Here is a 17,616-nt window from a genome sequence, read left to right as displayed (position 1 = left end):
AGGACAGCTTTGTAGGAACACCTTATCATACACTTTGTAGGTCCCTTTTTAGGAACACCTTATCATACACTTGCTTGTTCTGTTTTAGTGATGACCTCTACTGAGGTGGTGAGACTTTCCCAATGCAGGGATGGGCTCACAGTTAATAAACGATGGCACAGAATCTGAACTGGTTCTTTTTTTTCCAACACCAGGCTGCTTAGAGAATGGCTGTGTGTTCAGATAGTTCTAGGGATGGAGTATGTGTGTGTACACCTTCCAAGGCAGAGAAACGTGCAGGGTGGTACCCCCGTGTTGAGGTCTGGAGGAACCTGGGGCACATGCCCTGTGCCAGCTGCAGAGCGAACTTGAAAGGCCATGTGCATGCAGTGTCCACCGAGGATTTAAGGGGTCTCCACCTGCCTCTTGATATGAGATTGGCAACTGTGGTCTTGGGCACAAGAAAGAATTTGCCCTTTCTGGTTTGAGTAACTGGTTTCTGGGGGGCAGTTTGGGGTATTTTTTGAGTTTCAGGCCAAGCCACTTTCTGTGAGAGAAATAATAGCCATTACTGTCACCCTTACCTGGCAAAGTGGCACAGAGCTAAGTGGGCCACACGTTGAAACTGTGCTTAAATATGAGAAGTGGGAGCCTTTCGGGCCCCAGTCGTCTCTTTGGGGGCTGCTTTTGCACCCGGGTTAGCAAGGAGATGACTTTATGATTTATGGTGTTTATGAAGACTAGCATACCTATCTATTTTCATATAAACATCTTAATAGAGATTAAATACAAAATAAAGCAGAATGCATGAACAGAGATATTCCCATAAGCAATGTTGTAGTGTGAGGCAGTGTAATTATGTTTTGTACACTTCCCAATTAAGCAGTTATGCATTACTGGGAAAACCACCTTTAAGAGACTGAGGAAAGCTTTATAACTTAGTAGATCAAATAAAAATGGATGTATAATATTTTATGCATAGGGTTTAAAATTTTTACAGCGTATGCTAAGGTAGCTCAGTTGGGATTGATTTGTGGAAATTGATGCTGTGACATTGAGATGCATTTGCTTCTTCTGAAAATTGCCTGTTGAACAAAGATCTGCTTCTTCAGCAAATAGAGCTCCTACTGTGTGACCGATGCCAGGGCTGCCAGCAAGAGCAAGGAGGATTTACTCTGAAGTTCAGAGAACTGGGATGGGGGCAGGGTGCATCCCGAGCGCAAGGGTGGAGGGTGGGTCCTCTCCCAGGCCTGGGGGTTGTTCTCCTGGCCTGAAGAAGGGCTCTGTTGTGTGGCTCTGGTGACGCAGATGGTAAAGAGTCTGCCTGCCGTGTGGGAGACCCAGGTTTGATCCCTGGGTCGGGAAGATCCCCTAGAGAAGGAAATGGCAACCCACTCCAGTATTCTTCTCTGGAAAAATCCCATGGACAGAGGAGTCTGGTGGGCTACACAGTCCATGGGGTTGCAGAGAGTCATAGGGGCATGACTGAGTGACTAACACTTTGAGTATGGAACCTCCCATCCTGGCCACCCTGGGCCTCAGCTGCAGGCCTGGGGAAGGTCCCTACCTCCTTGTGCCCTTGCGGTGGGTGGGCGTTCTTCATATCCACCTCTGATGTGTATGAGGACTCAGTGTGTTAATGCATGACAAACCCTCAACGTTGCACCCTGAGTTCTCTCCAGTGTGGGCGTTATTGTTTTTATCATTATTCTTATTCTCTCTTTGTTGGAGTAAAGAGTATAAAGTGTGGGGCAGTCGGTGGGGCTGGGGAGGCCAAGAGAGAGGGCCAGATTTACCGCCGCCAGACCCGGCATTTTATCTTTTCACTGTTGTGCTGTGCTCAGTCGTATCTGGCTCTTTGTGACCCCGCGGACTGTAGCCTGCCAGGCTCCTCTGTCCATGGGATTCTCCAGGCAAGAACACTGGAGCGAGTTGCCATTTCTTTCTCCAGGGGATCGAACCCGAGTCTCTTACGTCTCCTGCATTGGCAGGCGGATTCTTTACCACTGCATCACCTGAAAAGCCCTTTAATTTATTTACTTATATTTATTTTGGCTGCACAGCGTGGCTTGTGGGATCTTAGTTCCCCCACCAGGGATTGAATCCATGCCCCGGGAGTTCAGAGTCTTAACCACTTAACCACCGGGAAGTCCTGGGATCAACTTTTTAAGAATGCTATATAGATATACTTTCTGTACAGTAAAATTCACCCTTTCAGCGTGCAATTCTGCATGTTTTGTCCAACGCTGTGCAAAAGCCATGTGGTTGCAGACCAGTTTGGTCACCAAGGGAGGTCCCAGGAGCTCCTTGGGGTTCCGCCCTCCCTCACCCCGCCCACCACCACTGCAGTTTGTCCCTCTTTGACAGTAGCAAGGCCAGCCTGGGAAGTGTGGGGAAGTACCTGGGTGCTCATGTGAGGTGCCAGGGTTTTCTCGGATATCTGTCATGTCCCCTCTGAGCCGGCGGGACCCTCCAGGCTCAGCAAACAGACTTGGCCTGAGTGGATCCCACCGTGTCGCTGCAGGGAGGAACACTCAAGGAAGTGAAGGGCACTGAAGGAAGTTGGCCCAGGCTGGGCAGACTCTGTGGTTGGAATCTTTATCTGCTCCATTAATTCCCCCTGCCCCCTAAGGTGCCCCCTCCTCCTCCTCCAAGCGGGCAATACCACACCCACACCTCAGGCCTGGGTACACCTCCGGCCACTGTCCCTGGACTTCCCAGGGACACACACACACAACAGCTGCTCGCCTTCCTCCCCGGGTTCTGCCAGCCCTTCTTGGAAGGTGCCTGGGGACAGGTGCCTCCTCTGCCCACCACGGCCGCCAGCTCCAGGTCCAGAGGGCCTGGGAGTGGCCGTAGGTCGCTGGCTCCTTCCTGTTCTCTCGGTGTGGAAGTGGCTGAGCAGAGAGCCAGGCAGTGTTTGCTCTCGGGTTCCTGCATGCCCAGGCTGGTCCCTGTGCCTGTAGGGGCGCAGGGCATCCCTCACGGCCTAGCCTGGCTTCCCGCAGGTAGAGGCCAGCCCCCCAGTCTGTGGTCGAGGAGGCTGGTTGGCGGGCAGCCTGCAGGGACCAGCGCCCTTTCCTGTGGGAGGGTCAGCGGTGGGTCACCTGGGTTGGCGACCCACCCTGGAGCCGGAGTCCTGGGTTCCACTGCCACCTTTGCCAGCTCCTGTGTGTCACAGGGGACCCTGGTTTCTCTCAGGAGGAGGTGTATGATGAAGACCGGCCCCTCTGCACCCAGAGGATGTGCTTATGAGTGGTCTCCGTTGCACTTTGGGAAGGAAGCCACCGCCAGCTCACTCTTCATAGTCTTAAAATACTCTCTGTGTCTGTTCATTTGGGGAAAATTTTATGAAATGAGTCTTTGAATTTTTGAAATTGTTTAGTGGGGATCACTGCACTTATTAGCGTTCCGGTTGTTGCCGGAGCTGTCTTTGCAGGGCTTGCGGTTTGTGCCTGGTGCCCCAGCGCTCAGGGCAGGGAGAGGGCTCACCGGGCCGAGTGACTCCCAGTGCGTTTTGCGTGCATTCACTGTTAGCAAACCTTCTGATGCCTGTGAGCTCAGATGCCCCCTGACCTTGATTCCTGGCCTGAGATTCCCATCTAAGCATCCTTGGCCTCTTTGGGGTGGTTGTCTGTGAGCTGACACGCGTGCCATGAGTGCAGCAGAGATGTGACCACATGCTTAGAAGGTTTGAGGAGCTTCCAGATGCAAAGAGGTTGGAGCCTGGGGTTCGTCGCTGAAAGGTTGGCGCTCCAATGGGACAAGAGCTGTTTGAAGCAGCATTTTGAACTGCTTGTCCTTGAGTGGCTTCCACACTCTTGAGGGTTCTTCCTTGCGGTGGGGGAGGGGGCGGGACACGACACTGCCAGCCCATTGGGAGACCCGAGTCCTCCCAGCCTGGGGACCCGGCTGCTGGGAGATTCTGGGGTCCAGAAGCTGCCATGACCACGCTGAGACTGCGCTGCCCTCCCATCCTTGCCCAGGGGAGAAAAGTTGCCCAAACACTGGAATTTATTAACAGGAAAAGTCAAAGGCTGGATTTTATTTAAACGGCAGGGAAGTGGTTTCTGTCCGGAGGGGCTCTGGAAGCATCTTCGGTGGTCCTGTGTACACATGACCTGCCCACCCAGGCGGTGGCTGTCTGAGTCCTGGGGAGCACAGTAGGACTGCAGTTCTAGGCGGCCCCAGGGCCTGCCCGTGTCCTTCCTGCACCCGGGGTGCCTCCCCTGCGCCCTCCTGGGGCTCCGCTCCTGTCTCTGCAGGGTAGCTCCCCAGGTTAACATAGGTAAAAGGCGGGAAGCTGCTTCACTTGCACGGGTCCTGAAATCACAGCGGTCTTGGAGGGAAGGGAGTGGGCAACCGCTGCTGAGTGCCCAGGCCCCACTAGCTTCGGCGGGCAGTCGTGCCTAAGGTGTGCCAATTGTCAAGTGACTATTTCAGAGAGTGCCAGTTAAGAAAGGCCTCTGCCTTCACTTGGAAACACAAGAAATACGTTAATTTGGTGAGTCTATAATAATTTTTCTTGAGTACCGGGAGTGAGCCAGGAGGGGAGACATAAGAACAGATGAATTTGGTGCCTTCGTCATAGGAACAGCCGAGGCAACCTTCCATCTGGAGGTTGATCTTCAGCACATGAGGTTCTTTCTACACAGCTCAGTCGCCTGCAGGGACACAGCCCTTTGAAATCTTGGTGGGATTTGTATCAAAAGCCTGTTCCTTTGCATAGCTTCCCAGGTGGCGCTAGTGGTAAAGAACCCGCCTGCCAATGCTGGAGACATAAGAGACGCGGGTTCCACCCCTGGGTCAGGAAGATCCCTTGGAGGAGGGCACGGCAACCCACTCCAGTATTCTTGCCTGGAGAACCCCACGGACAGAGGAGCCTGGCGGGCTACAGTGTGATCGCACAGAGTCGGACACCGCGAGCGACTAACCCTTGCACAGCTAACCAGCTGCGTGTATTGCTGGCTGTGCACAAGTCTGACAAGTTGCTTAGGTTTCGCTAGTCTTGTGTCTCACACCCAAGAATCACACCCAGGACCAAGAATCATGGTCCTGGAGGGAAGTTTCAAGGCTCTGGAAGCTGCCAGGAATACAACAGGCTTGTCCTTTCCGAAAACGTATGTTGTTTCTATGTGGGTAGTTGGGTAGTGGTGGCTTGCTGATTTAATTTTCTTTCTTAACCTTTTGGCTTGGAGAACTTTTCTTTTTGGTTATGGTAATTATCCTTCCCTGACATGTAAATTGATTACACATTTGATTATCCACGAGCCTCCCTCTGCCTCTTATTTAGGCTTATTTTTAGCACAGTCCTTGAAACCTCAGCGTGAGACTGTCCATCTTTGGCTGTTTTTGAAGGTCGTTTTAATCAGGTGCCTCACAAGTCAACGTGGTGGGAACAAGGCCTGGGCTGCTGGGTGAGCTGTGGGTTTGCTCTGGACATCTCCAAGTTCTGAGCTGTCTTTCTTCATCTTGGTCAACATGGGGATGAGTGAACTTGACCAACTGCTGCCTGGATGGATCTGGAAGGTCTCCGACAGTGGGATTACAAGGGCCGGGGGGTGAGCTAAGGTGGAGGAAACCTGAGAGCCTGTCCCCCGCCTGGATAGGACCTGTTTCATAAGGTTCAAGCTTTGCTCCAGGTCAAATTGATGTCTGTCCCTGGCTCTGTGTGCAAAAGCCCATTGCCAGCCTGGGTTTGGTAAATCGGTGAGAGCAGTGTGGCAGGGTTTGGGGGTTCAGGGGTCTCCCTCATCTTGTCCTGGGGGGCCTTTGCTGCATCTGATTGTTCTCAGAGGCCACCTAAGTAAGTCAACAGTCCCGGTGGACTCCCAGATGTTTTCTGAGCCTCACCTTGATAAAGAATAAAAACGTTTTAGTGCTTGATTTGATTTGTTTGCTGGAAGATTAGTACAAAAGCAGGAAGGAAAAAGAATGTGTGGTGGAGGTGATTGCTGGAGACTGGCAGAGGGTTATTTACGGATTTTTGCTGACAGTCCTTGTTTAAAGGAATTCCCTGCAAGATTTATGAAGCCTTTCCAATTTATTGTCTTTCCAAGTAAGGTAAGCAAATAAATAGGTTATTCTCTTTTATTATGAACCTCGCCAAAGTAAGATTAAAAATAAGAGGAAACAGGGCTCCATTTTTTTTTTTTTTCCAGCCCAGTGTGTTTCTGGAATTTGGAAAGCATCTTGGGAAGGCTTTTTGTTTTGTTTTTGGCTCGAGCACATTGTGCATTTAAAAGATAAAGTCTGACCCTTGATATTGTGTGTGCTGTTCCCCATCCTTGAGAGCTGGCTGAGCTCTGGCAGGGTACTGTGGGTGTGGGGTGCTGGCAGTTGAGCCCACCACAGTCAGCAAGGCCTCACAGGCCCCCGAACCAGCCTCCGGCTCTGAGATCAGTCACCACCGTGGCACCAAAGGGGACTCTGGGTCTGCAGACAGTATAGCGCTTTGTAAAAAAGAGCAAAATCTGTTCTGATCAAACGGAACTTTCCCTCTACTTTTCTTTGTATCTGCTTAATTTCCTCATCCCTTTCCCATTTTAATCTTCTCTGCAGTTGTGGGTGGTTTTGATATTTCGGTGAATTGTAATTTTGGTGACATTGATGTGTGAGGACCCAGGTGGAAAATTTTTTGCTTCTAGGTAAAGAAGCAGCAGGAACTCGAGACCTTGTAATAAAACAAACATCTCGTTTCCTGGTGGTGATGTCAGGGCTGAAGGTTTGGGTGGGGAAAGTTTTGACCCGACCCCTCCCAGCTGTAGCTCCCCCCGCCCTTCCCCTGCCTGGAGCCTATTTGAAGTCAGAGCCCCTTCCAGGCTGTAGGCAGCACCGCCCAGGAGACGCCCTGTTGCCGTTTTGGGAGAATGTGTTTTATGTGTCTGTCCCTGTGTGTCTGTGGCTAGCGATGCTATTTTGGGGGGACTAATAGTCAGCGTTTTGGAGGGTGTCTTGTAACAGACCGCGCGATCCGAGGTCCTCAGCTCCCGGGCAGGTGGTAAGTGTTTGCTGGATTCAGCTCTCCTGGGGGCTACAGGGGGCGGGTCAGGAGTCAGTTGGACTTACGGCAGGTAGGCTTGGAAAGATGCCCTGGGCACGAATCCTATGAAAATGGGCTCGTCTTCCTTCCTGCCCACTTCCTCCATGGCACCTGCTCTCTGGTGGGCCTTCTGTATTCTTGTGGCTAACGAGCCTTGGGATGGCAGGGCAGTGTCTGTAGCTAGCTTGGTGGCCTGAACCAGCCTGACCCCGTCCGGCCCGCAAGGAGCAGGCCACATAGCCAGAGGGCAGTGGACGCGCAGGTGAGCCGGCAAGGGAAGACTTCATGGTGGCCCTGTGAACTCACCAGGACAGGATGGGGAGGGGGACCAGGCGTGCTGGGTAGTGCTGTGGTGGTTTAGTCGCTAAGTCATGTCCGACTCTTGCGGCCCCAGGGACTGTAGCCTGCCAGGCTCCTCTGTCCATGGGGTTCTCCAGGCAAGAATACCGGAGTGTGTTGTGCTGAAGGGGCAGTAAAGGAAACCCTGGAGTAGTTCCAGGGAATTGTCTTCTTTAAAGGCAGTGGGTTGCTGTGGAAGGCCCTGGGGGAGGGGTTTTGGTGCCCCCAGGTAGGAGGAAGCAAAAACATGTGTGATACTTGGAACCGGGAAAGGGTCCCTTTAACTGGACCAAGTGGGTTAGGGGTGCCCAGACCCCTGGGTGCTGGGGGTCTCGTTCACCCACCCGAGGTCTGGGAAGTCCTCTTGAGGGAGCTGGGCTATGGGCTCCTTCCAGCTCCCCCCCCTCTCCCTTGGAGGCCATCACGCCCTTTGCCCCCATCCTTTTCATCATTGCCTGGACCTGAGATCACCTGAGGAAGCTTTGGAAACGAGCCCAGCCCCTCCGGAGTTTCTCAGTCCCTGGTTGCGGGGTGGAACCCTGCGTGGCAGATTAACAAGCTCCCAGGTGGCTCTGATGGGCAGTCAGGTAGAGAGGCCCTTCCCCGCCCAGCTGAGGCCACATGGCCCTTTCCAAGCCCGGGGGCTGGAAGGCAGGGCCTCAGAGAGTCGGGCAACTCCTAACTTCCCTGCCCCACACGCCGGAGGCAGGGGCAGAGAGGGGCTTCTTGGGAGGCCCAGCCCCTCAGCCACGTGTCGTTGGTGACAGATATGCCTCTGCCGCCCGGCTAGAGCGGCCTGGTTCCCCATCGCCAAGTGAGGGTCTGTGGGGCTGTTTCCTTTGCCAGGCTTTCCTGGAGCCAAAGTGCCCTCAGTTTGGCAACACAGGTGTCCGGGGAAGAGCGAGCTGCCAGGGTCCCATCTGCCTCAGAGCCCCTCCGGAAGGAAAGCGGGCGTCTCCCACCCTCGAGAAGAAACTCCAGGAATGCTAGAATCTTCTGCTGTGGTCAGTGTGTAGCTGCAAAGGAGAGTGGCTGTTGCCTAGGAAACAAAGCCGGAGGGCCTGACTCAGGCCTGTGGACCTCCGTGGGCTCCGTGCCTGGGTTGGGGGTGTGAACCCCAGGAATGGTACGAGTCTAGGGGAGGGTGGAGCGGGGAGGGTCCCATGTGTATTTTTTTGGTAGGAAAAGAATCCTGCGCTCAGCCGTGTCTCACGGGAATCTAGGGTGTTCAGTATCCCTGCGTGAGATTTCTTGGCCTACGAAGGCCATTGTGAAGTCACCAGGACAGGAGGGAGAGAGGGGACCAGGGGGCTGGGTAGTGCTGAAGGGGGAGTGAAGGAAACCCTGGAGGAGTTCCAGGGAATTGTCTTGTTTAGAGGCAGGGGGTTGCTGTGGAAGGTGCTGGGGGAGGAGGGGTTTTGGTGCCCCCGGGTAGGAGGGAGCAAACACACGTATGATACTTGGACCTGGGAAAGGGTCCCTTTAGCTGGACCAAGTGGGTTGGGGGTGCCCCAGGACCCTTTGTGCGTGATGCCACTCGGCTGCTGCCTCTGAATTATGGAAAGAAAAGGGTCTGAGAGTCGAAAAGTCACACATCAGATCCTGGGGGGCTGAGTGCTGAGTGTTGGGGTGAAGCCATTGCCGGGGGTGGGGTCAGGAGACTGACCAGACCAGCGGGCAGACCATGCTCTGACGCCCCCTCTGCCCACATGGGTGAAGAGGGCGGCAGAAAGCAGAGGGGCCTGAATGCCGCAGGGGGTCTGTCCTGACGCTTAGTCTCATTTTGCTGAAGTCCTCCTGCCCCGTTGCCCTCTGCTGTAGGTGCCAGGTGGCCTTCCATGGGTGCACTCGGGTTCCATCTCTGCTTTTTCTGCTGCGGACTCTGGTGTGAGGCTCAAAGCCTCAGTGCCCCCTCGCCCATGAGTTGGGAGCAGGAACAGTTACTTGATGGCATGGCTGTTGGACTGGAAAGAGGTGACAGGTTTAGGAGTTGGACTGTGTAGGGCTGGTTTTGGGGAGCCCCCTTAGTCTTCGCACCCTAGGAGCGAGAGCCCCAGGATGTGGCTTTTGAATGCTCACTTTCCTTCCTTCCGATCACGTGCTTTTAAAATCTCATCTGTAGTCTTTTGTTTCTTTAACATCATACAGGTGTTGTCTTAAATGCCTTTGTCTTTGAAAGCAAACTTCGTTGCCAGTGGAAAAAAGAAAGCTGGATCCGTCTTGGGGCTGCGGCCAAGAAGTGTGTGTTGGACTCAGGATTCAGTTAAGCAGCTGTGGTTCCCCCAGGTCAGGCTCGGGCAGGATACGGCAGGAAGGAGGTGCTTCCTTGTCCCCATGTAGCTGTGGGGTTCACTTGGGTTTGAAGGTAGGCTTCAGAATTCTTCCCAAAGACAACTGAGTGATTTAATTTTGGTTTATTATAACCGAGGCAGAAATGTCATTTCAAAAGACCAGTCCACTCTTTTCATAGTGACTTACAGTTTACAGCTGTGTTCCAGTATGTTCTAATTACAGCCTCCAAACAACAGCCTTGGTTTTCAGATGAAAAAACTCACAGGACTCAGGTGAATGTGATGACCCTCTGCATTCTCTGGGGGTGTCAGTGCGTTTCCTTGTCTCCTGGTCATTGCATGCTTTTTTGAAAGCTAAGTGGATGTAAACTCACTGCCAAGATTTAACTTGGGTACCACTTACAGAGTGGTGACAGGGTGGAGACACAGACGAGAGGACGGGTGGGCACGTGAGCAGGGCTCTGGAGGAATCTGGACCCACCTTGACCTGTATCCTGCCATCCCAGACACTTCCCAAACATCCAGATATTTCCCAGCAGTGCCCTTGACCCTGAGGGCCATAATGAGCTGGCTAGAGGCAGGTGCCTGCTCTGGGCAAGAATTTGACCCAAAATCTATGCACCGTCTTTTGTGGGTACTGATCCACCTGCTGTACAGGTATTGGAACAAAACCAGGCACCTGGTAGCAGATTGTGCCTAGCTGTTTGAGCAAGATCCAGGGACCCAGAGCGCCTCTCCTTGCTGCTTCACTCACAGTCTGAAGCTCTGTGAGAAGCAAGCCCAGAGTCAAGTGTAGATCCATGGGCCATAAGTGGATTTGAACTAACTCACCCTTTCTGATTTTCCTCTTGTGGTATCTGTCACTTGCGGAGAAGAGTTTGTTCTCTGGGGCTGTCATTCAAAGCATCATTTTGTACCATACCATTAAAATTTTCAGAGTGTTTGCTGATTTGTGTTCATTGAAACTAAATTCATTAGGGTGATGTGAAAATAGCGCTCAACTGTTTACCAAATCGGATTCTTGTTTTTGATATTTCAGTACATCATCTGTTCTCACTTGAATGTCGTGGAATTAGTTGGTTAAGTGTTATGCAGATGAAAACTCGTGTTTTAGTGGAGTTTTTTTTTTTTTTTCAATTCGGATGTACTTATAAGAATATTATACCCAAGGTGCTCTATTTGCCATTTGAAGTAGAATCTGTACTGATGTGAGGATGTTGGGAGCTTGACTTGGCCTTGGAGAGTTTTCAAAACTTGCTGGGATCTTGACCCAGATCCAGGTGCCGAGTCAAACTGATTGGAAACCCCCCTCACCCGACTGTCCCTCACCAGCTGGGTGACCTCTGGCAAGTCACCCAGTCCTGGGCTAGGCTCTGTGAAATTGCAATTCTTGTGTTTCTTTTACAAGGTTGGCTTGAAGACTTCAACAAGAGCACTGTTATTTCATTGGTTTTCAACATTTGGGGACTGAGTTCTGTCATAAAAACTGATAATATGGCATAGTTTAATTCATTTATTTTTTCCCCCCGTTCTTGGTAGGCTTATTAAACAATGCCGAGTCTAAGCCTTGATGATATTTTTAGAGTTGATGGCCATGAAACCAATTTTGCACACCTTTTCCAATAAAAGGACAGTTGCTCAACTTTTTACTTGATTGGTGAGAGTCGAGTTGTGACCAGATTTCCATGTGAATGCCACAGCTGTGTGGTAACAAGAGAAGTTAATAGATGTATTTCCAGAATTGCTGGTGTCTCTTTTCAGATTTGGTTCAATGGTCAGGTAGCCTTGGATTATGGTGTTCAGAGAGAGCTGAAGGCCTATATTGCTTCCAAAATAAGCCTCTCTTGAGATCAAGTTGGAACGTGTAAGTGTGGTGGAGACGACCAGATGTCCACCAGAGATCTGTGCTTCGCGTCAGTGGTGGGGACTTCCTGCTACGGTGGCTGCCCCACCGCCACCTGGGCAGCTCCTGGAGACCCCGGGCGGTTGTTGGCAGTGGAGCCCTGGGGGCAGTAGGTGTCACTTCCTGGGAGACGTGGTTAGGAAGCAAGTGTGCTTTACCCAGTCTTTCTTACCTGCATTGTCAACTGGGTGTGGCCAGTCCAGAGGAGAAAGTGAGGATCCTGGACCCTTCAATCACCAGGTGAAGAGTTGCCCACCCACTGGGAACACTGATCATTTTGTGATACAGAAGTAAGCTTTTATTGTGTTGAGTTGATATTCAATTTTGGGTTCATTTGTTAAAGCAGATAGTGTGAACTAATAACGCTGAGTTTGGGTAGTTGATTAACTTGATCATCCACCAGACCAACCCCTGCCTCGTACTCTGCTTCAGTGAGCAGGCGGCCACTTCTCCAGGTCCCCAGCCTCAGCATCATACCTTTCACTTCTCCACCTGCCGAGTTCATTTATCACTAAGTCCTGGAGATCCCATCACCCTCCCCTCTCTTGTTGCAGGGGGGCCCTCCCTGAGGGTGAGCATCCCTGCAGGGCTTCCTGCGTAACACTTGCCAAGTGATAGCCACCTAAACACGGGGTGGGGCCAGGTGGCAGTTGTTGGAGAAGCTTAGAAGCGAGCCTTGGGTCGGAAAAGTGTTGCAGTGACTTGGAATGGTGTGGCTGTCATGAAAGGCACCCCTGATCTTTCTGGGAATGAAACTGGTGGCCCCAAACACTTTCCACAAGTGGACCCCAGCACCGCATTCACAGAGCCCTCGTTCCACAGGCCTCACCTAGCTAGGGCCTGAGCTCAGTGGGGAAAGCCAGCCTGTCCCGCGAGACCTGGGACTCCTCCCAACAGCCTGTCCTCTGGGCCCAGAGACTCCCCTCTGGCCTTGAACTGCCTGGCAGGCCAAGATTGCACCTTCCCTGTCTCCTCTAGAGGAGTCAGACCAGCGTCTCCCTCTGCCTCCTATTTCATGTCTCCCAAGAAGTCTCTGGTAGAGCCTGTTATTCATCTTGTCCTGGTATCTGTTTTTGGAGCATCTGAACTAACACACATTGAATTTAAGATAAAGTAGGTCAAAGGGTCAGTGCCCAAGAATTCCTTCCAGTTTGGGAAGCAAGTTTGCCTGCCTCCACAGGGCCAGGTCTGTGCTTGCTGATAGCTCAGATCTGCCCAGATCCAAGGTCTGGGATTCCGTCGGGAGTGGGTTTCTGTTCCTCTTGTGTGACAGCAGCGACTCGTTAAGGGTGCGTTTGTTGTAGCTTTCCTGCCATCTGGAGGAAGCATCAGTAATGAAACTGTAGTGGGTGCCATGTTGACCTTTTGGAGTGTCCACGCCCTAGCTTTTAATGGGAAAGTTGCATGTATTTTCAGTACTTGATATTTTAAAACCTCTTTGGTGATAGAGTCTGGTAGGCGCAGTCCATGTGTGACCTGGTACTGGGAATGCGACTGAGGCTGAGAGGTCTGACCTATAGGACTCAGCATCTAAGGGCAGCCCCGTTAAACGTCACATGGAGTTTAGTGGCTTGTTTCCAAATGTGCCTTTGTAATCCATGTGCTCTGTGGGAACTGTTCATGGTCAAACACCTGGGAGAGATTGAAGGCGGGAGGAGAAGGGGACAACAGGATGAGATGGTTGGGTGGCATCACCGACTCGATGGACATGAGTTTGAGCAAGCTCCGGGAGCTGGTGATGGACAGGGAAGCCTGGCGTGCTGCAGTCCACGAGGTCACAAAGAATTGGACACGACTGAGCGACTGAACTGAACTGTGGTCAAAAAAAGGCTGTTCTTGGGGGTTCTGCCTTGAAGCACTGGAACCTACTGGATGCAAATGTGACTGCCCCGTGGGTTAATTCTCATTGGGTTGGGACCTCCTGTTTTATCAGCCTGCATTTGTACAAACAACCCTTAGCCTGTCCTGGGCCTCCTTGAGTTCACAGGTCTGTTTCTGGAGAGAATGGGTGTTACTTAGATGCCCGCTGCGCCTACACTCTGGTTTGGGGCGACAATCCGTCTGGGCCTCTGGGGTTTCAGCTCTTGGTGGGGAAATGACCCTGGCCTTGTGGGTATGTCTGTGGTTGTCATTTTGCAGGTGGGCCAGAGCCAGCGGTTCCCCCCAAGTGGTCACGTGGTGCAGTGAACCCTCCAGACCGCAGGCTCAGCACCCTCCACCCCCTTGCCCGTCAGTCCATCTTGACCTGGCAGTGTTTCCCAATGGTTCTCAGTCCTTGCTCAGCTCCGCCCCTGCCTGGGTCCCTCAGCACGCATCTCAATTCTGAAGCTGACTTTTTTGTGATTGCTATAGTTTAGTTTTTCCTTTGAGATAGGACTTGGGGGAGGTGTTCAGCGGGGTGGGAATGGGGATAGATCCTAGGTGAGCCAATCCATTTGTTTTGATGGATTCACATACCTGGGTACCCCCAAGTATATCACAGTATACAGCTTAGCACCAATCCAGAAACTTCCTTCATGGCCCTGGCCAGGTACCCCCTATTCCAGTCTCCCTGATCATCTCCGGCAAATACTCTCCACTCCCACGTGATTAATTTTTCATGTTCTAGCACTTAATATACTACATTTGTGTACACACGTTATACACACATGTATATGTACACATGCAATATTACACACATGTATTATACCACATATACCTTTCAGCAAAAGCTTTCTAAGTTCACTGTAACATGTTTGGTGAAATCTTGGGGTGTTCTTACCTGGAACAATTGCCGGTTCCTTTTTACTTGTGTAGTATTCCAACAGCGTCCACTGTATCCACGTACCTGTTGATGGACGCTTTGGCAATCCTAAGTAAAGCTGGAGTGCACCATTCTCGTACATGCCTTTTTATGGACATATGTTTTCATTTCTCTTGGGTAAATTCCTAGAAGTGGAATGTTGGGTCACAGGATAGGTGTATGTTTAGTTTTATAAAGCAGTTATAATAGTTTTACACTGCTGCCAATCACATGTGGAAGATGGAGCTGTTTTTTAAACCACTTAGCAGAACATTGGCTTTCTGCTTGAGGGCAGTATAATGGGGTGGGGGACACCTTCCTCTCCCTTGGTCCCTCCGCCAGCGAGATAGATGCAGTTTACCCCACTGCTCTGCTGGGGGTGGGCCATGGAGTGTGCCTGCTTCGGTAAAAGGCACCTTTTTGTTTTATTTCAAGGCCTGGGCCTCTTGGCTTTCCCTGGTGACTCAGGACAATCGTTGATTTTTCCTGGGCCGTGTCTCTCCTTGCTCCCATTCCCATGCCATCTCCCACCCCCTTCCCTACCTCTCAAATAACTGTGCTTTCCAGTGAAGCATGAGGGTCAGGGCCTTTGGTCCTTGGTGTTTCTTAACATTTGTGCCCACTGTTTTGCGTTCACGACTGATCGAAGTTGGTTTTCGGAGCCCGCTCATCACATGGGAGTGTGTGCATTTCTAGTTTGCTTCAGTGTGGGGGAACTGGCTGAGCAGGTGTGCTACGCAGCTCTAACCAGCCGCAGACCAGTCACCCTGTGAGCCGGGCCACTTAGGAGCCCAGTGGTCTGGGGTGTGCTGGCCTTGGAGAGGCTACTGCCAGCTTCTCCGAGTCTCTTCAGGGCCAGTGCTTTTGGGGATATGGTTTATAGGGCTGCTAGTAGGTCCTAATGAGTGGATTACATTTTACTTTTTATATCTTGTCTTTTTGGAGAAAGTATTGGTTGTCCAAAAAGTTCATGCAGGTTTCCCCGTGAGCTAGAAAAACCCAAGCAAACTTTTTGACCAACCCAATGCTTTGAGATTTAAAAAAGGAAAAAGGATACTGTAAGAAGAGATGAGATTGGGAAGGACTAGAGTTGTTTAAAAAATGGACATACAGGAACCACAGACTTCAGGACAGTTGGCTGTAAACGGTTCTCTTTTCCTGAGTTTAGAGAGATGGTGTGTGTCTTTGAGCTCATCCTAAAGAGAAATGCTTCCTTAGAGGGAGTTATGGGAATAGAGGTCCTGTAATCCCAAAGGTTCATATAGTCAAAGCTGTGGTCTTTTCAGTAGTCATACACGGATGTGAGAGTTGGGCCATAAAGAAGGCTGAACGCTGCAGAACCGATGCTTTCAAATTGTGGCACCGGAGAAGACTCTTGAGAGTCCCTTGGACTCCAAGGAGATCAAACCAGTCAATCCTAAAGGAAATCAACCCTGAATATTCATTGAAAAGGCTGATACTGAAGCTGGAGCCCCAATACTTTGGCCACTTGATGAGAAGAGCCAACTCACTGAAAAAAGACCCTTTCAAAAAAGGGTCAAAAAAGATGCTGGGAGAGATGGAGGGCAGGAGGTGAAGGGGGTGACAGAGGATGAGATGGCTAGATGGCATCACCGACTCAGTGGACATAAATTTGAGCAAAATTTGAGAGAGAGTGAAGGACAAGGAGAGCCTGGCACGCTGCAGTCCATGGGGTCTCAAAGAGTCGGACACAGCTTAGCACCTGAACGACAATATCAAATAGGAGCTGAGGGTTCTACCAGCAGCTAAGGTCTGGCAACACAAGCTGCTGCTTGGGCCGGGTCCGCGGGCACACTTAGAAGCAGTGTTGAGGGAGAATTTAGGAGAAGGCGTTCTGGGAGGAGCCCTTCTAACGATGTCTGATTGAGATGGAATTTTAGACACTTCAGGCTTCCCTGGTGTCTTACACAGTAAAGAATCTGCCTGCAATGCAGGAGACCTGAGTTCGATCCCTGGGTCGGGAAGATCCTCTGAAGAAGAGACTAGCAACTCGCTCCAGTATTCTTGCCTGCAGAATTCCATGGACAGAGGAGCCTGGTGGGCTGTAGTCCACGGGGTGGCAAAGAGTCGGACGAGACTGAGCGACTAACGCTTATTTTTTTTTTTACGCAATACTTTTTAACTAGACCAGTTGAGTTGGACTGGGTCATTCTCCCAAAATGACATTTGTCTCAACTGGATTTTTTTCTAGGTGTTTTTAGAGAAGATGATTGGAGTTTTCATTCTTGCCCGGGGATTGATGTGATTCCAACGTGGAGGTGGACAAATGTAGGGGCAGGCATGGTCAGTTCCAGGATCAGAGACTTAAGTCAGGGTCTGGACTTGGTTGAGTCTCGGACTCCCAGCAGGGTAAAGCAGTGGTGTCCACGCTAGTGAACAATCTGAGTTTGGGGGTGGGAGGGACTCGCAGTCAAGTAGCTGGTAGGCCCGGGAGAGGGTGGTGAGGTACATCTGGAGCTCCTTGGAGGGGCCGAGGAAGACAGTGATTTGGGCGCCTCTCAGTGGGAGTTCAGGCAAAGGTGCTGTCTCCTTCCATATCTGCTTTCCTAGCACTTGGTGTTCTGTTCTTGCTCGTTCTGGAACTCCTTGAAGACAAGTCTGTCTCCAAATCTGCCTCTCGGCGGTGCCTGCCCCTCCGTTGGTGCAGGAGCAGAATGGGTGGAGTGGTGTGGGGTCCAGCTGGGAAGGTGGATGGCAGATGAGAAGGGGCTGTTGGCCTTGACCATCAGGAAGGAGTCCACGCCAGGTTTTTTGGATGAGTGCGTGTGTGTCTATATATGGCTGTAGCTACAGATATGTGTGTATACGTTGGGTTCACTAAGCTTGATAGATAGCAAGGCTCAAAAAAAAGGCACTGAAGCAGGAAGAGTCTACTGGGGTGGGGGTGCTGGACGGATGACTTCTGTGGGCCCCAGATGTGGGGAGACGGGAGGGAGCACATGTGGTGTTAACTGGGAAGGGCCCCCCTTTTAGGAGGAGACTGCGGGTGCAGGGAGCACGCAAAAGGTCTCCCATGACACATAGACATTTAGATTCAGCCGTGCTCTCTGGCTTCTCCGTGGGTGCTGGGGTCAGTTTGCAGGGTCTGGCCTCACAAGTGGTATTTACTGGCCCTTCAGCTCCACGTGGTGGTGGTGGGGGGGGCGGGGTGGGTAAGGGTGGGGGTCCGCCACCCAAGGAAGGACGTACACCTGAATTCAAAGAGAAAGAGGAGTTCCAGTCCTAACACCTCTGTTTCCATGTGCTTGCTCTCTGTCAA

General features: G+C 51.6%; 1 protein-coding gene across 13 annotated transcripts in view; it reads left to right on the top strand.

Moving 5' to 3' along the window:
• The window catches only part of CTBP2 (C-terminal binding protein 2), a 167,807-nt gene that overhangs the window by 19,381 nt on the left and 130,810 nt on the right, over nucleotides 1–17,616 (top strand). Inside the window, exon 1 of one of the 13 annotated variants that reach the window (XM_069566828.1) lies at nucleotides 6,781–6,979. The exons of the other annotated variants lie outside the window; for them this stretch is intronic. The gene's annotated coding sequence lies outside the window, so the exon portion shown is untranslated. Of the gene's footprint in view, nucleotides 1–6,780; nucleotides 6,980–17,616 lie in introns of those variants that run through there. 13 annotated transcript variants of the gene reach the window in all.

The sequence above is a fragment of the Ovis canadensis genome, chromosome 22, assembly GCF_042477335.2.
Source record: "Ovis canadensis isolate MfBH-ARS-UI-01 breed Bighorn chromosome 22, ARS-UI_OviCan_v2, whole genome shotgun sequence".
Lineage (NCBI taxonomy): Eukaryota > Metazoa > Chordata > Mammalia > Artiodactyla > Bovidae > Ovis > Ovis canadensis.
The sequence above is the reverse complement of the archived record's forward strand: the minus strand, read 5'-3'. Positions and strand labels throughout refer to the sequence as shown.